Source organism: Bactrocera oleae, chromosome 3 (genome assembly GCF_042242935.1).
Source record: "Bactrocera oleae isolate idBacOlea1 chromosome 3, idBacOlea1, whole genome shotgun sequence".
Lineage (NCBI taxonomy): Eukaryota > Metazoa > Arthropoda > Insecta > Diptera > Tephritidae > Bactrocera > Bactrocera oleae.
Window position 1 is genome coordinate 59,282,474 of NC_091537.1, and position 21,682 is coordinate 59,304,155.

Genomic DNA, 21,682 nt, shown 5'->3' on the forward strand with positions numbered 1-21,682 from the left:
TAAATTAAAGTCCCAATTTAATGCTATACATTTATCTTTATTCCCAATTCCAACAACTTAACACTTATTGCTCGATATTCGAGTTTACAACTTATTGCTTATAGCTTAATTGCTTTTTATACGGCAACACTTTAATTAGAACTGTCCCTGCTGCACAATCCGGCAGCCCTTATATAGCAAATTTTTAACAGAAGTTCGCTACTGGAACATTCTGGCAACTACGAATTCGCTGTCTAGTTGCTTCTGGCAGTTTATCGTCAATTCTGATTTGTTCTGGTACTCGTGTTCGCCACACTGCCCTCTACCTAAGTCTGATCGTCCCGATTAGACATATTTGCGGTACCAAACGCTGCAAGCCGTTCCAGATGAACCACCTTCATTTTATTCCTTGGTCTTCCAATGGTCTGTATGCGATACACTACATCATTCAGTCGTTTAATAACCTGGTATGGTCCTTCCCAATTACACTGTAATTTGAGAGACAGCCCTTTCTTTCGTTATGGGTTATATAACAATAACCAATCGCCTTCAATAAAACCCTCAGAGTTTATTGCCTTGTCGTATTTTGCTTTCATCTTATCGCTCATAATTTTGGTGCGCTGTCTCACCATAGCATGTATATCCCTAATCTCGTTTCTAGGATGCTATTGAATTCCTTAGTATTCCTTCCTCCGTTGTCGTTAATTCCAAATTTTAAATCAATCTGTAGTCGTAAATCATTACCAAAAATTACCCTTGCAGGAGTCTGCCCCGTTGTTTCATGTACAGCAGACCAATAAGCCATCAGGAACAAGAATATATGGGTATCCCAATCTTTTTGATACTTGTCCACAACTTTCCTCAAATGTTCTTCCAAAGTTCGATTGAATCGTTCTACCATGCCATCGGACTGCGGATGTAGTTGTACGGGTCCGGATACCCAGCTTTTGGCATATTGTATTACAGCTGATTCAAAATTTCTCCCTTGGTCAGAATGTAATTCTATTGGAACACCATATCTCGATAGCCAATTGTTGATGAATACATCCGCTACTGTTCCTGCCTCTTGGTAAGGAATTGCGTATCCCTCTGGCCATTTGCTGAAATAGTCCATGACTACCAAAACATATCTGTTTCCTAATTTACTGATAGGAAATAGTCCAGCTACATCCATGGCTACTCGCTCAAACGGCGCACCTGCATTGTACTGCTTCATCTGACCATGACTCCTGGACCGCGGCCCTTTAGCAGCAATGTACTCGACACAATTGGCGATCCACTCCTGATTGACGACAATCAACCCAATAAAATCTTTGTTTTAATTTCTCCAAGGTTTTAGTGATACCCATATGTCCTCCATTTGGACCGTTGTGCAGCCCGTTGAGAACTTCAGGAATTCTTACTTTTGGAATAATCATCAGAGCTCGTGAACTTTGCCGATCTTCGCTTTCCTATACGCGATGCAGGCAGGCAGACACTAGTTTTAAACTATTCCATTGTGCCCAATAAGCCTTAGCGACTGGGCTTTCTGCAGCTATTTCTTCTCTCGTTGGACGTTTATTCATTTCCAATCCATGTATTACACTTTTAAAATCTGGGTCCTCTTGCTGACATTTCCGTAGCTTCTTCGGATCCCAGTCTGATGTTATAGTCATTAATCGGACATCTATAATGTCTTCTTTGGCCTCAGCTTTTGAGCAATGTCTGCATTCCAGATTACAGGGACGGCGGGACATGGCATCAGCATTTCCATGATTACTACCTTTGCGATGTTCTCCATAGAAGTCGTAACTTTGGAGTCTCTCAATCCAGCGGGCCACTGTCCTTCTGGGTTTCTGAATTGCAGAAGCCATTTTAATGCTGCATGATCTGTCCTCACCCGAAATCGCTGGCCATAAAGGTACTTATGAAAATGTTTTATGTTAATTTTGGACATGCTAATGAAGCGAAGCGTGTAGTGTTGTCTCGTATTCCATTGACGAAAGTCTGAATTTTCGTGTCCTCGATGTATTTCACGGATTTATGTGCATAAGCTAAGTGAGCTAACCTCTCAAATGACTTTGGTCATTTTCAAATAATTATCTCCTTGGGAATTTATTTGACAATCCCACTTCTGACACCAATTGTAACGGATTTCTCGATAAATCGTCTACCTGTAACTTACTCTTGATTTCGATCACTGGATTGTTATTGTAAATAAAAGTCCCAATTTATACTTGTATATATGTAATGTACTGTACTGCACCTTTTTTTTTTAATAATATATATGGTATGTATAATTTATTTTTTTCTACCGCATTTTTGTCACCTCACTGTTATATAAATTATAATATATATGTTATATTGGTGGATTTAAACTTTTGTCTTTGACTGTATATGTATTTGTTTGTGCATGTTATCTATTTTCTGTGTTTTAACAATTTTGGATTTTATATTTTCACAGTGCCTTTCTTTTAGGCTCGAAGGACCATGTGGCACTTATCGCATCTATCTAAGCGCTCCTAATATGGGTGGTTTATGGGAATCAGCAAAATAGGCTTCAAATCCTTCTTCAGAAAGTAGATGGATATTAAAAATATAAATATATCGCAGTTACCACTTTACTACCTCTAGAAAAAGCCGTTCTCAATTCTCGGCCAATCACTGTACTCTCGCACGATCCCTTTTCAATGATTTCAAAAGAGCACCCATTCTGGCCATATCTGAGCCAGGCGTGGGGTCGCTATCCTATAAGCCGAAATAAAGAAATTGCAAAAAAGTACCGCTAATACAGAAAAATCATATAAACAAGCTACTCACCAACATATCAAATTATTTACTTAACATCCTTTTACAACAAAAAAAAGTTTCTTACACTTACAGCATGTATGCCGCACCCTCGGCTGCTCCATCAGCAGTGCGCCGAAATGCATGTAACGTTATACGTTCAATACTAGGCAAAATATTCGGCTAGGGGCCCAGTATGTTTAAATGAGTATAAACTCCTCCCGCCAAGTACACCGCTTCACCCTGAAAATAATGACACACCCTAGTATAACCCACTACAATACACCACACTCATACATCACCACACGGGACAATACAACACACCACAGCATCGCGCCTGTACGCCACCTCAGCAAACAAAAAGGATGGTCTCCGCAGATACACCTCAGTCGACAAAATAGCGATCCTGCGCGCAACTCGACATTCAATTATTCACGTTGATGCGACACGCGCTAACTCATTCGATCCGGCCCGAAGGACCATTATAAATTTAGAAACCAATTTATTGGGGAGCACACCACTTTATTTGATTTTAGTTATTAAAATCCATAACCTTATCACTACTTGTCCGATCGTTTAATAAAAATGCCCGCGTATTTTAGGGGAACAACTAATTTTAGTTTAGGTTATTTCATTGTTAATTGACACACTACAATTCAAGAAAAACGTCAATAATATTTTGAAGACGATTCGCGATGTCTGAAGTAAGTTTGGTGACCGAATTGCGAAAAGAATGCTGGCATGCGAAATGTACAGGCTGACCTGTTCTCCGTCCTTTTTGTTGAGTAGGGTAGTGTACAGGTGCGGTGTAGTGTGTTGTGTGCGGTGTGGTGTCATCGACTATGGTGTTTTCCAATTTGTGGTGTATTGGGGATTATGTGGTAGGCAGTATTAAGGTGCGGCAGTTTTTTCCAAGTAGAGTGGTGTGTATGTGTAAGCGAGGCTTAGCTCATTTAAACAAAAGGTAAATATATGTCCAACTCTTTCCAATGTGAGAACGCTTCAAAATTAACGTTTTATATAACATTTAACATTTTACCCAGATTAGACAAAATAATAACTTTAGAGCTTTTAAATTAAAAAAGGCCAACATTTATTTCGATTAAAAGTTATTATATTATATATAGAGCTTTTGATGTACACAGAATTTATTTAAATTTTTTGTTTGTGATTTACGATATATTAAAACAATTGACTTTCGAACTTTCAACATTTAATAAAGTGATTTAAACTTGCTAGCTCTCAATTAACAATGTTTTTTTTATCAACAAATCATTTCATCAAATTACTTTTTTATTAGTGACCTGGAACTGTTCCAAGAAATCTCTTCGTTCACATGTAATCTTAATAGCATTTCAATCTGGCCGTTCCAATTGCCAAACGTCAAACCTACCCGGTCCAGTCAACTGTCAAATTCGGGTAGGTAAGTTCCTCTCTCATTTTCAAGTGACAAGAGAGTTTATTTCTGCTACAAAACCCCCACTTAAAAGCACTGATTGACGACTGACGCCCGTCCCTAAATAAAAGCGGCAGCAGTAAATTACTGTAAAAAATTCCTCATGCCCATTGGTTTTGTATGGCACATACCTAAATAAACGCGGCGACAACGTTGATTCGATTTTGACAGCGCGTTAAAAAGTGAAGTTGGCTGCAAAAAACAAAGAAATGCGATTTGGACAGCGAGCTAAGCAGTAAAGTTGGCTGCAGAAAAGAAGAAATTATAACTTTCTGAAAAATTTCTTGAAGACTTTTTATATATTGTACAATTAAAATAAATATATTAGACCCTTAAAATCTTCATTTTCTTGTCTTTAAAGAACGTAAAACACAAAATGTAGTTCATAATACCCTAAAGCGTTAATTCAACGGCAAAAAATTTCATGCAGGGCACATTTTCCTTAGCGCCATGACCATGCGCCATGTTGTTTCGTCACTGTCTCCATTGATAACATGATACGCAACCCTTTGAGTCGAGAAAGCGCAGTCAAAGTTCAAATTTTTTGAAACGTTTGACAGTGGTGCCACTAAGGAGAGAAATAGGTTTTGAGATTTTTTATGTAAATATATGGGCATTTTTCGGTTCACATTTTACAGAAAACTATACATAATTTAAATAAATGTACATATATAGTTTAATCACAAAGGATTTAAAAAATTAACTTTTGAAGTCAACAAAGCAAAATATTTTAATATTTCAAAAAACTTATGTACACGTATTAAATAACCTAAACATGAGCCTTTCTTCTTTTTTAAATAGTCAGAAAACAAATATCTTTTGAAAATTTATTCGGAAGTCAAAGTTTAAATAACAATAGCGGAGAGTTCAAACCAAAATATGTATATACGTTGACATTTGGTACTGCTAACAATAGATAAATAGAAGCAAAATATTGTAATACTCGGCGACTCGCTCTTTCTTAAAAACAAAACTTTAGACACAACGTGCTGACGTCATTTCAACAAAACAAAATTTGAAACAAGGAGGGGTTTACTAGATATTATCGGTTGCATAGACTGCACTCACATCCGCATAAAGATTCCTAGAGAAAATAAGGAAAATTATTACAATAGGAAACACACCTATAGCCTTGTACTTCAAGCAGTAGTGGATGCGGGCAAAGGGTTTACAGTTAGGTTCAGAAAGTTTATTAACAAATATTTCTTTTATTTTTGGTTATTAAATTTATCCTGCTAAAAATCGGTTAGTGCCATCTTTTAAATTGCATTCGTCATCTCGAATAGTTTTAAAAATCGCTTTTGGTTTAATCGAAATAAGATCACATGAGCAATTTGTTTATAAAGTTAGAATATTAGTCAAAAGTCAATTAAAAGTCATACACACCAATATTGTATAAATGTTTTAGACAAGATTTGTTTCTAATCAACACTTACTTATTTTGCACTATGGCATGGCGCTGAGTTATCTTGGAATATTAGGCGATCCGTATAAGAATTATGCTCTTCAATTGCGGGTACTAAAAAATTGTTAACCACGGTCGCATATTTTTGTGCATTCATTATTCCATCAACAAGGTGTAGTGGCCCCAAATCAGTTGACTTTTAAAAAGCTTAACTTTTTTAACTACACAATTATCCTGGAACCACATGAACGGCGCACGTAAAATTTAATTTACAGTTATATAGCTCCAGATAGACTACAAAAGTGGTGGTGCGTTTTTATTGACCACAAATATGTATGTATCACACTTGATAAATTGTTATGTGGGAAGTAGGCGCAGTTGTAGTCAGACATTACCAGTTTTAGCACTTAGACGTTATGATAATATTATATACGAAATATAGTTGAAATTGGTCGTATCCTGGTGCAGACGAGATTTCACCAAAAAGTGTTCGTTACTACGCCCACCATCTATTTTTTATACCGATTCTCGTGTGACCCTCTTTGTATTTTAATTTGTGGCGCTCATCGGCACTTTCCAATTTTCACCAAAATAATCTCGCAATATGTTGCGACAGAGTATAATATTTTTGTTCACCTATCGTTTGTTTAAACCACTTAAACTAATCGAAATACTTAAATATAGAGTTCTGTATATGAATCAGGATAACGAGACGAGTTCTATCCCGGGTGACGGTCTGTCCGTTCGTCTGTCCGTGTAGCGATATCTGGGGTCAATACTACCCCTATCTCCCATATACCTAATATAAGATTTTCAAACTTCCGGTATTTCGGTTAATATGTTATAAAAGATATCGAAAGAAAAATTTAGTGAATATTGGAAACACTATAGTTTAAAGCCGAAAATATAGGAATTTAGGATACGAACTACCCCAATTCCCATATAATAACTTGCGTTGTTTTAACATTATGCCATATTAATATCATATTAATTTTCGTCTCTCTGGTTGACTTCTTCCCCAAAAACCCAATATATTAAAGTTAATCTCTTTGTTAACCTCCATTTGTTCCTGCATGCAGCTTCTACTCCAAAATGTTTAGCCTCACCGCATGTGTACAAATAGTCGTTCAAAAGACCTTTTACATTCCACTTTGAACCAGAAGGATTATCGCACAGAGCTAGTCACACGAAGTCCACAGATCCTGTGCTAGAATGTAAGAGGCCAGCGGAACACCGACTAATTCCCAGTCTGATGAGTTTGGAGTAAAGCTTCTTGCGAGCTCATCTGCTTTGCAGTTTCCAGCGATTCCGCTATGGACAGGTACCCAAACCAGTCTAATAGCAAAGTCCCTTGATGCTATTTCCCCTTGATATTTTTAAGATTCATAGATCTTATTGATATTTATATAACCTGCGGTGGTTGATGTCTCAGTGAATTGTTCGGTTACCAGTTGTTTACTCCTAGATATCTATTTGAGCTGTTATTGTCTGATGGTACATTCCTACTGTGCCTATGAGTTTTCGTTGCAGTTCGCGATAATGCATGTTGTTACGATGTGTTCTTAACTAAAGCTGAAAGATATGTTTCTATGCATATCATTTTGTTTACTGCTACGAAACATGCATTCGGGTGCATAACTATTGATAAGCTCCTTAACTATCCTCCTTGTTATGCAAAAGTATCCTCACTTTTTAGTATTGTTGTGTTCTACTTCGTAAATTTCGTAACAACATTGATAATGCATAATTTTGAATGAGACGCACATATAGATATGAGATTTTCCATCAACAATTTCAGGTTGAGGTGGGCGCTTTTTGATATGCTTGTTACATTTTACACTACTTTATTTTGTTTTACAATTTCAAAAGGCGTTTATAAAAAAGGTAGGTTCTTAAATTTTATGTTGCTTCCAAAGAATTGATTAAATATAGTTGCAGAGGGGTGAGGAAAACTCTCAATGCGCTACCCGAGCTGGCTGGAAATCTAGTGGGATCAATTGTGTCGCGATCGTGGAGCGTTGCGTGATATTTTTCTCTATGGTGATTCCAAGGTAGGTTGAATTATTTTCTGCTTAAAGTTGGCAAATTAGAGCAGTAAAATATATGTATGTAGCATTTCCACAAAAGCAATGAAAGAGGGTGAGTAATCGCATAAACACAATACGGGCGACGGCGAATATATGTCGTACTGCCGTCGGTGATTCGAACACACGATTGTATATGAAGATTAACACAATACGCGACGGCGGCAAATTTCGCCCACCATGACGATTTTTGAGATAGAGCTATTTCTAATTTCATCGCCCACCGCGGCGGCAAAAACGGCATCATCATATCAAAGAAAGATTATTTTCAGTACAAATATTAAGGATTTTCAAAAAAAATGTAAGAAACTGTCTGCGTTGGCAATATTAAGATTGTTTATGTTTGGTTTAGTCATTTATTGTGATATTTTTGAGCGCTGAATATACACTAGCTGCGACGAAAATCGTCCGTATTGTGGCTTACACGGCGGTAACACTCGGCGAAAATCTGTCCGACGGCGTCGACGAGTACGACGAATATTCGTCGTTGCCCGTATTGTGTTTAAGCTATAAGATAATCAGACCAACGTGCAGTGTCGATGTCTTTATGAAATATTGAAAAATACATGGATATTTTCAATCCATCGGGTGTTACTATAGCTGCGAATGAAAGGAAAGTAATATATTATTTTCAAAACCTTTATTAAAAAGTTTTATACACAGCGAATTAAATTATTTTAATAACAAGTTTAAAAATCCCAATATCTTTTTGCGATGCTTTGTAAAAGCAAAATCTTATTTAATCTTTTGCCCTTTAACATATTACGTTGTGAAAATATCCTCTCGGATGGAACGGATGTCCTGACCATTGTTAGAAATTTAAAAGCAATTCTGTACAGTTTACGAAATTGGGGTCCTTAACTAAATGGACCAAATAAATTATCCGATCTTTTTTAAATTTGTAGTTTTGTACTATAGTATGAAATGGACTGCAAAACTGCACATCAATATTTTTCCTAGAAAACAATAAAAAAAAAGTTTTTACATTTTTTTCCAAATATTTCAGTGCTCCTGATTTTTTTCGTTATTGTTTAAATCAAGTTGAAAATATCAGCTTATATTGTTAATGTTATATTGTTAAAGTAATTAATATTCATGAACCTGATTACGAAAAGTAGATTGTTATTGAATATAGGCCTCCTGGGGAACCGAACACCCAAATAAATCGGTAACATGCCTATATTGCAACCTCAGAGGTGGTGAAGAAAAGCAATAAATATATAATAACCTTTTGCTTCGAAAACATTCGTGAAAGTTTTCATCAATATGCTCCATTACAAATAAATGTTCACAAACAAGTTGTTAAACTACATTTCTTTTATTTAAATCTCTGTGTCAAAAAAGGCAGATTCGATCAGGTGATCTCAGCTGTGTCACACAGATAGGAAAACAGCTGATTCTTTGGTTACTTGTATGCTTATACATTGGATAGCTGAGGATGCACTGGCTGAAGAGAAAAATGTAATAGTTAAAAATTTGAATTCGAAATTTAAACATTGCATGCAAATACATTAGGAAAAGCTAAGTAGGCATCATTGGAAATAATATGGTCAACAAAGCTGCAACTTTCTGTTCAATTATGTCAAAAAAGTACAATTTTTGAATAAAGTATTTTCACCTATTTGATATATCGAACTAAAAACATCGATGGATCCAATATATTGTACCGGATTTCTCGATAAATCGTCTAACTATAAGTCACTCTTGAGCTCGATCACTGGATTGTTAAATTAAAGTCCCAATTTAATGCTATACACTAATCTTTATTCCCAATTACAACAACTTAACACTTATTGCTCGATATTCGAGTTTACAACTTATTTCTTATAGCTTAATTGCTCTTTACACGGCAACACTCTAATTAGAACTGTGTCTGCTCCACAATCCGGCAGCCCTTATATAGTAAATTTTTAACAAAGTTCGCTACTAGAACATTCTGGCAACTACGTATTCGCTGCCTAGTTGCTTCTGACAGTTTATCGTCGATTCTGATTTGTTCTGGTATTCGTGTTCGCCACACTGCCCTCTACCTAAATCTGATCGTCCCGATTAGACATATTTGCGGTACCAAATGCTGCAAGCCGTTCCAGATAAACCATCTTCATTATTATGAGTCCTTTAATAACCTGGTATGGTCCTTCCCAATTACACTGTAATTTGGGAGACAGCCCTTTTTTTCGTTGTGGGTTATATAACAATACCCAATCGCCTTCAATAAAATCCTCTGAGTTTATTGCCTTGTCGTATTTGGCTTTCATCTTATCGTTCATAATTTTGGTGCGCTGTCTCACCATAGCATGTATATCCCTTATCTCGTCGTCTACGATGCTATTGAATTCCTTAGTATTCCTTCCTAAGTTGGCGTTAATTCCAAATTTTAAATCAATCGGTAGTCGAAGATCATTACCAAAAATTACCCTTGCTGGAGTCTGCCCCGTTGTTTCGTGTACAGCAGAACGATAGCCATCAGGAACATGAATATTTTAATTTCTCCAAGGTTTTATTGATACCCATGTGTCCTCCACTTGCACCGTTGTGCAGCTCGTTGAGAACTTCAGGAATTCTTACTTTTGGAACAATCATCAGAGCTCGTGAACTTTGCCCATTTTCGCTTTCCCATACGCGATGCAAGCAGCCAGACACTAACTTCAAACTATTCCATTGTGCCCAATAAGCCTTTGCGACTGTGCTTTCTGCAGCTATTTCTTCTCTCGTTGGGCATTTACTCATCTCCAATCCGTGTATTGCACTTTTCAAATCTGGATCCTCTTGCTGACATTTCCGTAGCTTCTCCGGATCCCAGTCTGATGTTAATGGAATCTGCTGGCTCTCTGTTGTTATCACTCGTCTAACGTTGTACTTATTATCGTAACCGAACATAAGTGGTACTTCCATATTTCTATAGGACATAATCCTGTTTTTCATGTCAATTTTGATTCCTTGATTCGCTAGAAAGTCTACTACAATTATGACTTCGTCAACGATATCTGCCACTATAAAATTGTGTAAACGGCTGCCTTTCCAATTACGATCTCGCACGTTACCTTTCCGACACCTAAGGTATCTTCTCCAGTTGTAGTACGCAACTTTGCCCCAGCTAACGGTCTCCCTTCTTTCTCAACCAAATCAGATCGAATTATGGAATGTGATGCGCCCGTATTCACAGTCAGTATGCGTTTTTTACCGTCTACACATCCACTAACGGTAACGCTACTCGTATTCCTGCTTATTTGTGAAATGGAGATTACAGGGCATTTGCTTGCGGGAGCCAGCCCGTGCCCTTTTCGGCTGGCTCGCTTTAGTTTAACGATTGGTTTGATTTGACATTTGCTTGATCTTCCTCAGCTTTGCGTTTCCGTCCAACTGGATTATTAGGCTGGTTACAGTTGCGTGCAATATGGCCACTTTTTCCGAAGTTGAAGCATTTAAGCACACCATCATTTTTCCTATGCGCTTCCGTAGATTTTTCCAGTGCTTTCTGCATGTTGTCCATTTTTTCAAGTAATTGGTTCACCCAAGTGTGTTCCTCTATTTCTACTTTGTGAGCTTTAAATGTTTGATTGCAAAGCAGAGATGCAGTTTCCTCTGTCAGAGCATACGAAACGGTTTCTGCAAACGTCAATTTTGGACATGCTAATGCAGCGAATCGAGTAATATTATCACGTATTCCATTGACGAAAGTCTGAATTTTTGTGTCCTCGATGTATTCCATGGATTTATGTGCATAAGCTAAGTGAGCTAACCTCTCAATCTCTGTAGAAAACTCCTGCAGAGTCTCATTGGCTTTCTGGCGGCGATTTCGCAACTCGATTTGAAAGATCTGCTTCCTGTGCTCACTACCATACCGTATTTCTAATGCACCCATCAACGTTTCATAACTACTCGTCTCGCAGTTTGGAATGGTCTGTAATATCTCTGCTGCAGATCCTTTTAATGCAACGAACAATGCAGCTACTTGATCTTCAGCGTTCCAATTATTTGAAGATGCCGTCTTTTCGAATTGAAGCTTAAAAACGTGGAACGGAACAGTGCCATCAAAGGATGGAGGTTTTACCTAGGCAGAAGCTGACGACATAATTGGCCGATTTAATTGTAGTTCACGGAGACGATCTCTCAATTCATCCACTTCAGTTTTAATTCTATCTCGCTCTCTCGAAATCTGTGAGGACACTTCTGCTATTTGTGAGGTCACTTGCGATATCCGTGCATCCTGCTCTTTCAACTGTGAGGACACCTGTGCTGATATACGTGCATCTTGCACTGCGAACTGCTCTTTTAACTGTAAGGATACTTGTGCTGATATACGTGCATCTTGCGCTATGAACTGCTCTTCCAAATGCGTTGTCAATCGTGTATCCTGCTCTTTGAATTGTGTCGACATTTGCGTTGACATTTGCGTTGACAACTCTTTCTCCATCTGTGATATTGCAGCAAAAATCATGTTTATGTATACAATCTGTGACGAGCATTGAGCCTCTTCCTTTTCTTATATCTTTGTTGTCTCTTCCTCTAATTCCATGTGAAAGACATATTCCTCAACATTAATGTTTTCTGCCTTCATGGCCTCTCTTAACCGTTATTGTAATTCAGTTTTTAATCCATTTGTCGCCAAACCACGTTGCTCCAGCTCCTTTTTCAGTTGTGGAATCTTCAGATCGTTAAACTTGGCCATTTTCAAATAATTATCTCCTTGGGAATTTATTTGACAATCCCACTTCTGACACCAATTGTAACGGATTTCTCGATAAATCGTCTAACTATAACTCAGTTTAATTAAAGTCCCAATTTAATGCTATAAACTTATCTTTATTTCCAATTCCAACAACTTAACACTTATTGCTCGATATTCGAGTTCACAACTTATTGCTTATAGCTTAATTGCTCTTTACACGGCAACACTTCAATTAGAACTGTGTCTGCTGCACAATCCGGCAGCCCTTATATAGTAAATTTTTAACAAAAGTTCGCTACTAAAACATTCTGGCAACTACGAATTCGCTGTCTAGTTGCTTCTGGCAGTTTATCGTCAATTCTGATTTGTTCTAGTACTTGTTTCGCCACAATATTGAATTAGCAATGTATCGATTGAATTCTATTTATCGGTATAATACAACGAGTGATTTTGATACATCTATGTATATCGTCCACCCTTAGGACGGGATCATTGTATAATACTATGTTCGAACCGAATTGAAATCCTCTTGAAAACACAATTTGTGGATTGTGGAACTCTTTCTGACCGAATTTGTGTGTTTTCGATGAGTTTTCATTGACAGTTCACACATCTATTTGTTTACATTTGTTATGTACCCTACAAGAACAGTGACGGTCATCTGATGGGTAATATGACAATCATAGCTGAAAAAATTTTGTCAGCGCGCAGAACAAAGTTTCTATCATTTTAAGAGCCTTGTTTTCTTTTTTTCTGTTTGTTTTGTTTTTTTCATTAATACGTCATAGCTGAAAATTGACAGTTATGACTGAATCGCTACCAGAAGTGAAAAATTCTTTTGCGCAGTAGATAATATAATTTTTATTTCTTTAATAAATTTTAAACTTTTAATCAATATTAGTTATAGTACAATAATATACTTAAATATAAAAAGGAATGCAACAAAATATATAATAAAATATGAAAATATAAAAATAAATTTTCACTTGGTGCCATCTCCTCCTCTCAATAGCTCTGCGTGCGTCTTTCTCTAATCAGTGGATAGTTCTGAATTTAAAATGCAAATGTATATTAACAGTACTGACATATCAAATGTGAGTGTATTGATTAACCCATCAGCAGTTTCTTGTAGGGTACGTTTAGGCCAATTATGGAATGTAAACAAATTGTCAACTGACATTTAGAGCTGGCAAAATATGTCTTCTAATAATATCGAATAAACTAGAGCAGGCACAGATTATAATGAGTGGAATGTAAGTTTTTCAAGGGGTTTTCAGCGAAAACTGTGTTTTCGTTTGACAGATTTTGTATGGATGAAAACACAAGTTTCCGCGTGAAAACCTCTTTTGTCTATGAAAACACGAATTTTGTGTCGTTGCGAACATAGTATAAGCCACATATATTTTATTATATATATTATATTTATTTTCATTTATTTTTGTATATTAAACTTATCTGGACATTTCCCCGTCTGTTGGGATGAGATACAGCGGTACCTCCAAACTGCAACAGGCAACACACTTTATGCCAGGCATCATACACAAATATTAACATGTATAATAAATTAATACTATTTTACTTGCACACTCAAAAAAACATACTTAATAAAACTAAATTTAAATTTTGTAAAAATTACTGAAGTTTCTTTAGCTTACAAACGTGACCGTTGAAATGACTTTTGACATCACACAGTTTAACAAAATACATAAATTTAACAAACCGTTACGCAAATATTCTATATATACTTTCGATAAAATAGAAAACATATAATAATATTTTGATACAATAAATAATAATTTAAACGATACTATGTAAATTGAATCTTTAGGAATTTTAACAATAGAAAAATATTTGAATATGTAAAAAACATTCTTAAAGTTATACATTTTAAAACATAACACTACCACAATATAGTAAATATAATATATATATATACTATAGTAAATTTTAGTCATTTGGATATCTTATTAGTAGAATATTATTAGGCAACCCGTACCATTTTGACTTTAGTAGTAGAATATAAGTAGGAAACCCATACTAAGTGTAACTTTAGTAATAGAATATTTGGGGCAGCCCATACCTTGTATGACATTTGTGTGCGTGTAATTAGTGAAAAACTTTGTATGCCGGAAACATGGTATATGGGAGTATCGAAAGTGCCCATTCACAGTACTTTTGCCACCTCTGAGACGTGCGTTCACAATAAAACCAACATGGCCGCCTTTGCTGAGTTAGGGTGGCGAAAGGTTAAAACGGGTTGCGCCTAACAAAAAACGGCGAATTATTATTTATAAATATCTTCAATATTGGTTACAGAATAATGTTTATTGCTGTTAACAAAATATGATATTATACCATGTTGAGATAGATAAATATGCGGCATATTTTTAAGCATTTTAATTAACTCATTAATGAACAAACTGAATACAATATTTTATTTAACTATGAGTTGACCGGAAGAAATAACTATTGTAAAAGAATTTGATATCATAAGTCATTATAATTCATATAATCAATAAAACAAAACTCATCATTGTCAAACAATTCATAATAATTCATTTAAACAATAAAGCAAAATTTATCATTGTAGATATATAAAGAAATAGTTGCTGAGCCGATGTTTTCTCTAATTTAAGTATATATTTATTTAATAATTTATTTACGTTTTATATATCAGCATTTAGCGATGGAAATATGTACCATATATTATTACAACTCTTTACATAAAATATTACCCTATTATTATATAGTTCTTAGTTTCGTTTTTGAATATACAGACTCCTTAAATAAACTATTTGTTGAAGTTCCAATGTATAATCATAAAAAGTAGTTTAAAACTAGCTTACGCAACACTGTTAAGCAATGCTGAATACCAATACTGGCAACATATTTGAAAATTTTTGACATGGACGGACTAATTTTAAAAAGGTGAGTTGTTTTTGAGTATTATTTTAAATATAATTATTATTTTTGTATACATTTATAAAACTTGTCTAAAGGTTCGTTGGACACCTCTTTGTTTACATTGATCTGCTGATAGTTTCTCTACTCCACTTTTACGGTGCCGAAAAAGCTAGATTTGAGATATTGCGTTGATGTGGAAAATGTCATCCAGAGGATGGAAATTAATTAATTAGGTGTAAAAAAAGACACACAATTTTATGGGGAGCGCATCGTGTTTTTCGCATTGAAGCTTGTAGATAATCCCACTACTTTTCCTTTATTTCGACAATTTAATTTAATTTATGAATTAATGTAATATATTGAAAATTATGTTTTTATAAAGTTAATAAAAATTACAAAAAATAACATACCGGTGCTGGCGATTGAGTTAACGCGGATTGGTCTTAGGTCGGATGTAGTAGCGAACTGGATCGCTATCAATCGGATCGCTGTTGTATTAAGTAACTCCGTAGGACACAGTAGAAACCCGATATAGAGAGATATACAAATCTCATGTCATTGAAAGTGAGAACTTAAATCACCTCCTGAACTTTGGCAGTTGACTGGGTTCAGGAGGTTTTGACGTTTCGCAATTGAAAAAAGGGGTATGGCCAAATTGGTTTTCTGGGGGGTGAGTAGCGGCCACCTAGGACTCTCAATAGCAGTGATGCAGTGCTGTGAAAATTGAGGTAGTAAATACCAGGGAAAGCTTTTTTATTAAATAGTTATTTATTTATTTTATATTTTATTAAAATATGATTTAAATGACATAGCGTATAATATAATGTTCATACAAATTAATTTACTGATAATCAGATATTCTGCAAATAGTGAGTTCTTGTGAATAAAATGCAGCCTTGGTGCTAGATTTCTCGATGGTGAGTTTTCCCTGGCTCTATTTGTGAACATCTGACGGACAGAAAACATACATTTTTTTGATTTCGTTTATCAACATTGTTTCTATATTTGAATGCAATATCAAATAAATGTCCTTCCTAACGGCCAACCAATTTCTCAGTTTTTAAATGTCAAACAAAAGCTGACCACCCAGGGCTGCATCATTTGCATGCAAAAATCAGGAAATACTTGAAGCGTATTTAGCACGTAACATTAAAACTGACGTAACATTTAATAATAAGTAGTATCCGAATAACAGTGAACAAATATGTAAAGTAATCCAAAATAATATCTTTAATAACGTAAAAATTAGCAATACATGATATTTAATAAAGTATTGCAGATTACTCTGCAAGACGTATGTCTGTTAACGACTTGTTATTGTTCACTTCTGCATACGGTATACTATTTGTTATTTTTCTTTTTTTTAGAGAATGGGAAAAAAGTAACACATCTCCATTTAATATTTAATGGTTTTCTCGCTCTATCCAATTGCAATTATGGCATGCTGTCTCTCTTATTTGCGTACCTTGTTTGTTATTTTTTGGTACACAAGCTACTTGTCAAAATTGATTAAAACGTACAGCCGTGACATAAGCTGCAACTTGATAATCAATAATAGTTTTGATATGCCGTTGTCATGAAAACCACTTAAAATTCTTGAAAATTTTGCACGAAATTTTTAATATAATGGATTGATATACTTATATTTTGATATCAATCCATGAATATATTCCCGATTATTTCATCATTTGTTTCCAAAACTAGGTGATCAGTGTGAGTATATTTCAACTTCAAGGCAATTTCTTGATCGTGTAACGTCCAGGTTAGCATATATATATTATAGGTAGTTAGTTATCTGATAGGTTACCTATGTTCTAGCCTCGTAATAAAAATAACAATTTTTCCTCTTTCACTACTCATCGGTCTAATTATCTTACTCACGCTCTTTCATTGCTTTTGTGCAAATGCTACATATATTTTACTGCTCTACTTTGTCAACTATTTTGGAAAACTATCTGTTACTCTTTGGTTAACAACGTTCCTTTCATTGCCTATTTCTTTGGTTAGCCATCTGCTACTGAAAATAGTTTGTATAGTTATTGCTATGGTTATCTTAAAGCTACACTGGTTGATCGGTGACCTTTTCCCTTAAAACAATTGAAATTGTCATTTATTTTCTGTTTATTTAATTTATTTTTATAATTTACATGTTTAAAGATTATGGCTCTATTTTTCCTTTCTATTTTTACAAACTTTTATTAATTATTTTAGTTGAGTTTTTAACTATTGGCATTTATATATGTATATGCATTACAAACTAACTTTTGTTTCTGACAATAGTTTTAAAAAATTTTATAAAATTTTTTGATTAGATTTCAAATATTAGCATTTATACATATGTACATACATACATTACAAACTAAATTTTCCTTCTTACAATCAAATAAAAGTCCCAATTTAATGACTATATACTTATCTTTATTTCTAATCCAAACAACTTAACACTTCACTACTCATTATCCGAATTTCCATGGCAGAACTCTAATAAGATCTGTGTCTGCTGCACAATCCGGCCGCATTTATATGGTAGATATTTAACAAACCTTCGACATTAGAACATTCTAGCAACTACAGAACGTAATTCTATTGGAACACCGAATCTCTTTACCCACTTGTTGATGAATACGTGTACAAATGCAGCCTCTTGATTAGGAATTGCGTATACTTCTGGCCATTCGTTGAAATAATCCTTGGCCACCAGAACACATTTGTTTCTAAATTAATTTGTGGGAAATGGATCATCCATACTTACGGAAATTCGCTCAAATAGTGCACCCGGATTGTGCTGCTTTAACTAGTCATGACTCTTGAACCTCCTAACCTAATGGATTTTAGCTGCAATGCACTCAGAATAATTGGCCGTAACAGATTGACGACAACCAATCCAATGAAATCTTTGCTTCTTTCACTTATGCAGTTTGTTGAGAATTTTAGGAATTCTATCCTTGGAAACAACCATAAATGCTAGAGAGCTTTGCCCATCTTTTCTTTTCCATACTCTATGCAAGCAGCCACACATCAATTTTAAACTGCTCCACTCTGCCTAATATCCTTTTGCAACTGAACTTTCTGAATTTATTTCTCCACTCGTTGTACATTTGTTCAACTCCACTTAATGCATTACACCTTGCAATTCTGGATCTCCTTACAAAGAGTCTACCGATTCAGCTTAAATTAAATTTTTCTCTTCACCTGTGAGGACCCTTTTACTAGTTCACACGCTTCCTGATCTTCCAACTGTGAGGACACCTGTGCTGACATACGCACGTACAGCTCTTTCGACTGGGAGTACTTTTGTACTGGTATACACGCTTTATGCTCTGCCCTCTGTGAGGACGCTTGTGCTGGTATACAAGCTCCTTGCTCTTCTGACTGTGAGGACCCTTTTGTTGGTACTCAAGCTTCTCGATCTTCTGACTCTGGGGACCCTTTTACTGGTTCACACGCTTCCTGTTCTTCCAACTGTGTGGATGCCTGTTCTGATATACTTACGTCCAGCTCTTTCGACTGTGTAGACCCCTGTACTGGTATACACGCTTTCTGCTCTTCCGACTGTGAGGACAACTGCGCTGACATACGCACGTCCAGCTCTTTCGCTGCTGACGACTGTGCTGACAAACGAACAATTCCAACGCAGCATAAATAACCTCTACTGAACATTAAGTCACTTCCTTTTCTTGTATCTGAATTGCCTCCTCCTCTAAATCCAATTAAAGGACACATTCCTCACCATTAATGTTTTTTGCTTTCATGGCTCTTCTTAACCGTGACTGTAATTTGGACTTTACTCCATTTGTTGCCAAGCCACGCTTTTCCAGATCCTTTTTCAGTTGTGGAGTCTTCAGATCGTTAAACTTGGCCATTTTCAAATAATTATCCCCTTGGGAATTTATTTGACAAACCCACTTCTGACACCAACTGTAAGGGATTTCTCGTCTACTGATAACTCACTCTTGAGTTCGATCATTGGATTGTTAAATAAAAGTCCAAATTAAATGGCTATACACATATCTTTACTGCTAATGCAAACAACTTTACGCTTTACTTCTCATTATCCGAATTCACAACTTCTTACTTATATCTTAATTGCTCTTTACAACACTGTAATTAGAACTGTGTCTGCTGCACAGTCTGGCAGCCTTTATATAGTAGATATATAATAAAAGATTTTGTACTATCATGCGTGTACGTCACAGTTCGAAATAATATAACAAAAATTGATGTTGAAGCTGAAAATACCAATGACGCTGTTAAAGGCGCTTTTATTTGTTTCATAGGACTTTTAATTTTTTTTTTTTTTTTTTTTTTTTAATTTATTTTATTTCATTTCATTTTTTAATGTGCATATATATATTAAGGATACATACATATGTATGCTATTAAATAATAATACTTAAAAAATAAAATCACATTCATTTCTGTTCTTTGGCAGTTTCTTCTTAAAAAATTCGATTGCTTCATTTGCTAAAATCTTACTCCGTTTACTTAGCGCTTGCAATACTCCTTTCCCAGTCCCTTTCTAAATCAATGTTGCTCTCATCAAACATTTCGTGTAAACCTTGAAGGGAAGACTATAGGTTTTGTTCTGGAGGTTGGGTGGAGTGTCGTTTGCCATATACATTATCAAAATCATCAAAAAAAAGCCCATGTTGTGCATTCCTTCCTAACGAGTTGTTCCGCTTGTTTGGAGCACTTCCTTGGACTGCGTGATTTCGGGGTCTGCAACTTTAATTTTTTTGAGAATTTTACCCCAGAGGACCGATTTCTTCCTCTTCCCCGCAACGAATTATATAAGCTGTTGCTAAATTTTTCGCTAAAATATAATATAAAAACAAATATTACTAGATTTATGGATGTATATTCATTTTCCATATCATATTTCATATGACGCGTAACATTTGCCAAATTTTTTACAGCTAGAACGCAATATTTTACCAAAGTTGTCACAATCTTACATCGAACGTGATACTTTAAAAAATCGTGCAACACAGCTGTTGTAATTGCAACTCGAATAAGCCCATATTCAATCACGATTGGGGAACAATTACGAACTGTTTGTCCTGCAAGAATTAGTGACCAATTATCGCTGATAATCAACAAAGTAAAGGCGCAGGATTATTCCAGGAAAACAAGTGACGTTCTATTAGAAACTTGTAGGAACCGAGCCTTAGACGTATTCATCAGAGGCCTAAACGGTGAATTGTCCAGGATACTAGTCATTCAACGACCCAAGAACCTACTCGAAGCATACGCTTCCTGTCTTAAAATTCAAATCATTAACCTAAGGAATTATTCAATCTAAACAAGGAATATTCATACATAGGTACCTAAAATCAAATGCAGAAAAACCAGACGAAACCAAAACAAATATTTGTATCAAGGAAATTAAACCCTGTCGAAAAGAATTTTATTTATAATAAAACTATTCACAATCAAGCATCGCCTAAACTCAGACCAACCAATCCCAAACCTCCAGTCCCGATGGAGTTGCACCGCTCAATACATTCACAATGAATAAACTATATGAACCGACCGAATAATACGTCTATAGTAAGGCCATCCAATAATTATCAAAATATTCCTAGAAAAACTCAAAAATTATTTAATGATGAGGACTTGGAAACAAATTTTATGACAGAAGCCTGTCTAGCCTACCCTATTTAGAACTAACTTTAAAAAACGGGCATATCCTAAAGTTTCTTATAGATACGGAAGCTTATGAAAATATTGTTTTCGAAAAATTTTCAAAAATTTAAAAAAAAAACTTCAGTGCCCCTTTAAAATCCAGTCAGCCGCAGGTTAAGTAAATATAACCCAAGCATAGGAAGCATAGGTATCAAAAATAATTTTTATTTCTTTATATTATTCAATTTAAAGCCCTTTGATGGTATCTCATCATGGAATTGTGAGCAGTTATAAATAGGAAAAATTAAACAATAATCTTTAAGGATGTGGTACTGCCACTAAAACAAAACATTTCTAAACAAGTACATAATATTGAGGTTAGGGAAATAATAAATAAATATTCGGAACCCCTCGGATCAGTCTCGGACAGTGAAACCATCGACACAGCTGTCTTAGCAGAAATAAGCAAAACAAGTGAAACATCGATCTAAATAAAATCACACCCCAGCCAACCTTCGGGGCCGTATAACTCCCCATTAGGAATTGTTCCAAAACAAAAAACCAGGTCCATAAGGGGAAAAGAAGTACAGAGCTCCTTTAAATTTTAAACGACTAAATGCAATAACTATACCTGACTGCTATCTAGTATTCTACTGCACTCGACCTTACATCCGGATTCCACTAAATCAGGTTGAAAGAAAGGGACATAGAAAAGACAGCCAATGGTAAGTATGAATTTACTAGGTTGCCGTTCGGCTTTAAAAATGCTCAGCGAATGATCAATGACGTTC

General features: G+C 35.5%; 1 pseudogene; it reads right to left on the reverse strand.

The window, feature by feature from the left end:
- Window positions 1-10,872: 10,872 nt before the first annotated feature.
- LOC138855948 (nuclear mitotic apparatus protein 1-like) lies at window positions 10,873-12,568 on the reverse strand (annotated as a pseudogene).
- Between the last annotated feature and the right edge of the window lie 9,114 nt (window positions 12,569-21,682).